General features: G+C 44.3%; 1 long non-coding RNA gene across 1 annotated transcript in view; it reads right to left on the minus strand.

Moving 5' to 3' along the window:
* LOC121931806 overlaps nucleotides 1–4,252 on the minus strand; it is a 9,636-nt gene extending 5,384 nt beyond the window's left edge. The window contains exon 1 of the long non-coding RNA XR_006104216.1: nucleotides 4,165–4,252. This is a non-coding gene — a long non-coding RNA (uncharacterized LOC121931806). The remainder of the gene's footprint in view (nucleotides 1–4,164) is intronic.
* Between the last annotated feature and the right edge of the window lie 2,927 nt (nucleotides 4,253–7,179).

A 7,179-nucleotide genomic window follows, 5' to 3' on the forward strand; every position in this document is an offset into this window, starting at 1 on the left:
AAGCTGAAAGGCAACTGCCCTCTCGATCACCTTCCCTAAAAATGGCAGCAGCGAGACAGGCCGATAATTGTTCCAAATTAGGGGGTCAAGGGAGGGCTTTTTCAGCAAAGGTTTAACAATAGCCGTCTTCAAAGTAGATGGAAACTGCCCATCCCTGAAAGATGCATTAATGATACGGTGTAACATTGGTTACAACCGTTGCCCTTGAGCTGTCAGCCATGAGGGACAGGGATCGAGAGAGCAAGTTGTCTTCCTATAATGTGAATACACTTTGGCCAATGCGTATTCACGGCGAGGTTCCAAACTGATGGCAGCCAGCTCCTCCGTTTTGCAAGTGCGCAAAATTAGTGGATCGGCGGGATCCGTATTGATGGCCAGTGCGAAACCTCTGCTGCTTTGGCTGGTGTGAACATCCAATCTGCTGGTTCTCCTGAAGACCATCGGTTACAAATCTCCCATGATGCTGCGCTGGAATTTCCCCCTTCTCCTTCCGTTGGCCCTTTCCCCTTTCAGGACAGCCTCCGGGACTGGGGAGCCGTTTTTCCACTGACCGACGAGATAAAGCGGAAACCTTTTGTGTCGGGGTGGGGGGATGTATATGTATGTGTGTGTGTGTGTCTGTATGTATATGTATGTATACACATACACACAAAGATGTGTGTGTAAACATATACATGCAGCATTACACTTTCGGCTGCTCCACAGTTTGTGTGTGTGTGTGTGTATTTATATATATGCGTGAGTGTGTATATGTATATGTATGTATACACACACACACACACACACACACAAAGATGTGTGTGTAAGCATATACATGCAGCATTACACTTTCAGCTGCACCACAGTTTGTGTGTGTGTGTATGTGTGTGTGTGTGTACACACACACATATATAAATACGGCTTCAGACTTTTGGCAGTACCACTATGTGTATATGTATGTATATCTGTGTGTGTGTGTGTGTACACACACACACACACACACACACACACATATATACAAACACTCAAGCAGACAGATGTGTGTGTACACATATAAATACGGCATCACACTTTTGGCTGTGGCACACTGTATTTTTGTATATATGTGTGTGTGTTTGTGTGTATATATATGTATATGTATGTATGTGTATATATATATATATATTAAGATTCATACAGACAAATGTGTGTGTACACATAAAAAAGGCATCACACTTTTGGCTCTACCACTGTCTATATCTCTCTCTCTCTATGTGTGTGTGTGTACACACACATACACACACACACACTCATACAGACAAATATGTGTGTTCACATAAAAAAGGCATCTCACTTTTGGCTGTACCATTATATACACTTCCCCTGAAAGACTCTGTCCGCAGCTTAGGGGTGCTCCTTGACTCGTTGCTTCACCTGACAGCTCAGGTAGATGCGACAGTCAGGAGCACTTGTTATCAGCTTCGGCTGATACGCCAGCTGCGCCCCTTCCTGGAGCAGGGAGACCTTGAAACAGTTGTACATGCGCTGGTCACCTCTCGATTGGACTTCTGTAATGCGCTGTACATGGGGCTACCCTTGTCCCAAGTTCAGAAACTTCAACTTGTACAAAATATGGCAGCCAGGTTAATTATAGGTACTCGTCGTACCGATCACATAACACCGGTTTTGAAATCCCTTCACTGGCTGCCAATGAGTTTCCGGGCAAGGTACAAGGTGTTGGTGATTACCTTCAAAGCTCTACATGGCTTGGGTCCAGAATACTTAAGAGATCGCCTACTTCCATACTGTCCGTCCCGCACTCTAAGGTCCTCGAAGGGGAAGAATCTACTTCAGCCAATAAAATCTAGGCTAGGTTCAGTCACCCAGAGGGCCTTTTCCATCGCAGCTCCGAAGACATGGAACGACCTGCCAAAGGGGATCCATGGCATTTCTACTCTTATAGCCTTTAAAGAAGGCTCTTAAGACGGATCTCTTCCGGCAGGCCTTCCCTACCTAGTTCCTCTCCCCATTTACTGTGACTTATGTCACTCTGTCCACCAATTCTTTTCTTAAATTTAATGAGAAGAATTAAATAAAATTAATTAAAATAAAATCCTTGCCTCAAGAAGAAGAGCCCTCCCTCCATGACATCATCATCAGACCTGGGAGGGAGTGAAAAAGAGGCCCAACTTCCATCAGGCCTAACTGTGAATGTACTCACTTCGTTCTTTTTAATTTTATTGTATTTTATTTATTTATTGTATTTTATTTTCTTTATTTTTACTGTTGTAACCCGCCTGGATTCCTTGTGATTGGGCGGGCTATAAATTATTATTATTATTATTATTATTATTATTATTATTATTATTAGTGTACATATATAAGTATGCATGTATGTATTTATCTGTGTGCATATACACACACACACACACACACACACACACACACACACGATGGTGTTACCCCTTGCGTAGTGGCTAAGCAGCATTCTTGCGTATTACACGCTAAACAATGACCTCATTCTTCACCCGCGAAGTTAAAAATGTTGCTCCCCGTTCAGAGCCCCACAGAGTATGCGCAAGCGGCCGCTTGCGCATCGACCAATACACATTGTATTGGCTGGTGTGGTAATCCAAACTGCACTTGCCTCACTTTGCCTGAATATGCATTGGCCGATTCACAAAACCTCGATTCGGAAGGCCGCCCAGGTGGAATGAACGATGCGATATGACGCGAATACGAATCGGCAAAGTGTATCAGAGAGCGCGGGTGTGAATGAACGATGCGTTATAACGTGAATACACATTGCCAATGTGAACTGACCCTACTTCTGTGCCCTGTGGTGGTAAGGTCAATGCAATACTGGCTTAAATATGTCTGTTGGTTTGTGTACCTTCATGTCATTTCTGACTTATGGTGACGCTAAGGTGATACAATCATGGGATTTTCTTGCAAGATTTATTCAGAGGGCATTTGCCGTTGCCTGCCCCTGAAGCTGAGAGAGTGTACTTGCCCAGGTTGCATGGTCGAATGGGAATTCAAACCCTGGTCTCCAGAATCATAATCCAGTACTCAAACACTAACCACACATATCCCTAAAGCCAACACTGTTCTTGTAAGACCGGTGTTATATGACCTCTAATATGCAACACCTAGCAACACCTAGTCTGGCTGCTGCATTTTGCACTGGCTGCAGTTTCTGAGCACTTTTCAAGGCAGCCCCACACATAAGCAATAAGCATAGAATCATAGAATTGGTAGGGACCCCAAAGCCATCTACTTCAATCTCCTTCTGCCATGCAGAACTCACAGTCAAAGCACCCCGTGTACAGACAGATGGCCTTGGTGAAAAGCCTCCAAGAAGGAGACTTCACCACACTCTGAGGCAACAGCTTCTTCCAGCTTCAATAGCCCTTACTGTCAGTAAGGTTTAGGTGGGATCTCTTCCTAATGTTGAGGTGAAATTCTTTTCCTGCAGTTTGCATCTATTGTCCATTTCCCAGTCTCTGGAGCAGCAAATAACAAGTTTACTCCATCATCAATGTGACACGCCTTCAAATATTTAAGACAGGCTATCACATCCCTTTAACCTTCTCTTCTCCTGGCTAAACATCCCCAGCTCCCTAAGTCTCTCCTCATAAGACATTGTTTCCAGACCCTTCACTATTTGGTGGCCATCCTCTGGATATGCTCCAGCTTCCTCAATGTCCTTTTGAATTGTGGTGCACAAACTGGACACAGGATTATTCCAGGTGAGGCCTGACTAAAGCAGTATAGAGTGGCACTATTACTCCCAGACCCTATCTTGTATTGATGCAGCCTAGAATCAGTAGTCCAATGGGAAGTAATTGGGCATGAATCACCAAAGTTGGGGCCAAGGTGCTTATGGCCACTCAGCAACTGGCAATACAATTCTTTCTTATGGATAAAAAGGAATATATGATGTTTGAAAACAAAAACCTATCATTTGGAGAAGACACTCAGATTTGTATTGAAGAAAATCTTCCCTTTTTATCATCTCCTCTAGGGACCCAACACTGCCTCGTGACATCAGCCATTACTACTCCTGTTTCACTTGGATCTCTTTGCTTAACTAGCAACCAAACTTTACACAAAAGAATAAAGCTGCATCACTTCTGTTTAAAACTGGCAAAATTTGCTTGACAACTTGCTTCTTTTATTTCTTTTTAAGCAAGTGATACCTACTTTACCAACGCGATACAGTCCGATCCAGACATCCTCAAAATATTGTGGTAGTCCAAAATTAATTAGTGGTCTCTATCAGCTCAACAAACTGTGGATGAGCAGATGGGCACAGGCAATAGCTTGGCAGAATTTCTGAGAGATGACAATAGAAAAGGGACATTTAGCCAGAGAGACAAGAAGAGCAGGATTCAAGGGTTTTGTAGCTCTCTAGAGAAAGCCACAAAAGAAGACAGAGACATATCCAAGATGCTGGAAGTTGTTGGTTGTGTGCTTTCAAGCCGTTTCCGACTTACAGAGACCCTAAGGCAAAACATATATGGGATCTTCTTGACAAGATTTGTCAAAGGTTTACCATTGCCTTCCCCTGAGGCTGAGATGTGTGACTTGCCCAAGTCCCCCATGGGTTTCCATGGCCAAGCGGAAATCGAACCCTGGTCTCCAGAGTCAGAATCCAACACTCAAACTACTAACCATGTAGTTCAATGCCCAAACCACTATAACATGCTGGAAAGATGAGGGTTTTGTGTTTGTTTGTTTTTAAATCACGAGCTAACTAAATACACCGATCAAGTGTAGCCTTCCCTAGAAGCAAAAAGAACAAGCAGCAAAAATCCAGTGAAAGACAAATGGAATATTCACAAGATGCTGGAAAGATTGTCTGTTATAGTGACAAAGCCCCAATGGCTTGGGCCCATGAATACTCCAAGGCTTTACAGGTACTCTAAAAGGCCCCAAAAGAGCACATGAGTATGTGACATCATATTGCAAGTGCCTCTAAACTGCAGAAATACAGTTGGAGCTCCACGTTTGCAGCTTTGATTAATATATCCTCTATAGGAATCTCTAGGTCCCAGCGCAACTTGCCAGAAGTTGACCATAGAGGTTGCTGGAGAACCTAGAAGAGGAAACACCTCAGCATTGCGGTCCTCCAGCGTGATTCTATTCGGCCATTGTGGACCGTAGAGTTGCACTGGAGGACCTGGGGATTCCTAGAGAGGTGTCCGCTCAGGTAAAAATCGTGTGTTTTCCACATTCACGGATCATGCCAGTGATTGTGGAGAGACACTGTAATGCACTTTGACACCACTTTAACTGCCACAGCCAATCCTACAGAATCGGGATCGGTAGTTTGGTGAGGCACCAGGACTTTTTGACAGAGAAACTAAAGACTGTAAATCTGCAGCTCCTAGGATTTCTGAGGATGAGCTATACCATTTAAGTGGTGTCAAACTGCATTATTCCTACAGTGTAGATGTACCCTAAGTGGTTTGAAGCTGCCTTTGGACCTGGCCCAACATCTCTAATCCCATCAGCCCAGCCAGAGAAAGACAGGCAGTAGACTATGCCAAAATGTCTCCTGGGCCTCAGTGATATAAGTCCTCCCTCCATGAAAATGGAAAATTGCACATATTCAACCCTATTTGTTTTGTTTTTTAATTTTTTTTTATTTATACTGCTATCCAAAATCATAGCAGTGAACAGCAAGTAAGCTAATTAGCAAGTAAACTATTTGCCCCCAAAGTCGGGTACTCATTTTATCTCTCTCCGGCAGAGGTGCACCTGAGTCAACTTGGCCTTTTGCTGGTCTTGAACTCCAACTTGTGTTTTGAGTGAATGGCTAGCAGGCATTTACCCACTGCGCCACCAGGGCTCCCTGGCTTGAATGAGGCGGGCCCCTGGGGAGTGTGGGCCACCATGGGCGTGTGTCCCATTTTAGCACCTCATTTCACTCCTGCGGATACTCAAGGGACACTGATCTCAAGTCCGCGAGAACGCAGGGAGGACTGTATTCATTTACTCCACGTCTCAAGTCATTTCTCAAGTCTCTACCAATTCATCAAGTCATCTCAACCCTTCCAAGATACTTTCAAGTCAAGTCTCAAGTTGAGTCTCAATCTGGGAGCCAACTTTGACAGAAAAAAGAAGGTGGTGATGAAGGGTAGGCGAGGGAGAATTTCAATAGTAGCTAGAAAATCAAAAAAGTGGTACACAAAGTCAGGGGGGAATTCTTAGAGGGGAAAAGTAAATGTGTTAGGCAACAAGCTTCAGCATAAAATAATAATAATAATAAGTATTATTATTTCTTACCCACCACTCCTCAAGGCTTGAGGCTGGCCACAAGCTATTTCAAAAGCTTTAGAAAGCTCCTCCATTTGTAGCAGGACACCGCTCAAAGATCTCAAGCCCACTGACTAATGAATGAAGCTGGATCAGTCAGTTGGTCACTAAAAATATACAGGTCTCGGTTGGGTCGGATTGAGTCAGTGTGTCATTTATTGCTGAATTGAGCCATGTCATAGGATCAAGAGTTGGAAGAGACCCCAAGGGCCATACAGTCCAACCCTTCTGCCATGCAGGAGCTCCCAATCATAGCATGTCCTGTGACAGACGGCCACCAGCCTCTGTTTAAAAGCCTCCAAAGAAGGAAACTCCACCACACCCTCCAAGGGATCATCTTCCACTGTCTAACAGCTTCTCCTTAGGAAGTTCCTCCTAATCATAGATGTTTATCACACATGCTCTTAAAGAGGACTATTCCAGTGTGACTCCTCTGCTGCTTCCTGTTGCATGCTGGGATTGGCAGTTTTAGGAGGGGTATTTAGAATTCTCAGGCAGAGAAGTCAGCTCCTAAAACGCCAATCCAGCATGCAACAGGAGGCAGCTAGAGGAGTCACACTGGAATAGTACCTCTTTAAGACAAGTGTGATAAACATCACAGAATCATAGAATCATAGAAGTTGGAAGAGACCACTAGGGCATCCAGTCCAACCATTCTGCCATGCAGGAAATCCAAATCAAAGCATCCTGACAGATGGCCATCCAGCCTTTGTTTAAAGACCTCCAAGAAAGGAGACTCCATCACCCTCCAAGGGAGTGCTTCCACGGCAAAAGCCCTTACTCTCAGGAAGTTCCTCCTAATGTTGAGCTGAATTCTCTTTTCCTGCAGTTGCATCCATTGCTCTGGTCCTAGTCTCTGGAGCAGCAAAACAGCTTGCTCCCCTTCAATATGACATC

Source organism: Sceloporus undulatus, chromosome 5 (assembly GCF_019175285.1).
Source record: "Sceloporus undulatus isolate JIND9_A2432 ecotype Alabama chromosome 5, SceUnd_v1.1, whole genome shotgun sequence".
Classification (NCBI taxonomy): domain Eukaryota; kingdom Metazoa; phylum Chordata; class Lepidosauria; order Squamata; family Phrynosomatidae; genus Sceloporus; species Sceloporus undulatus.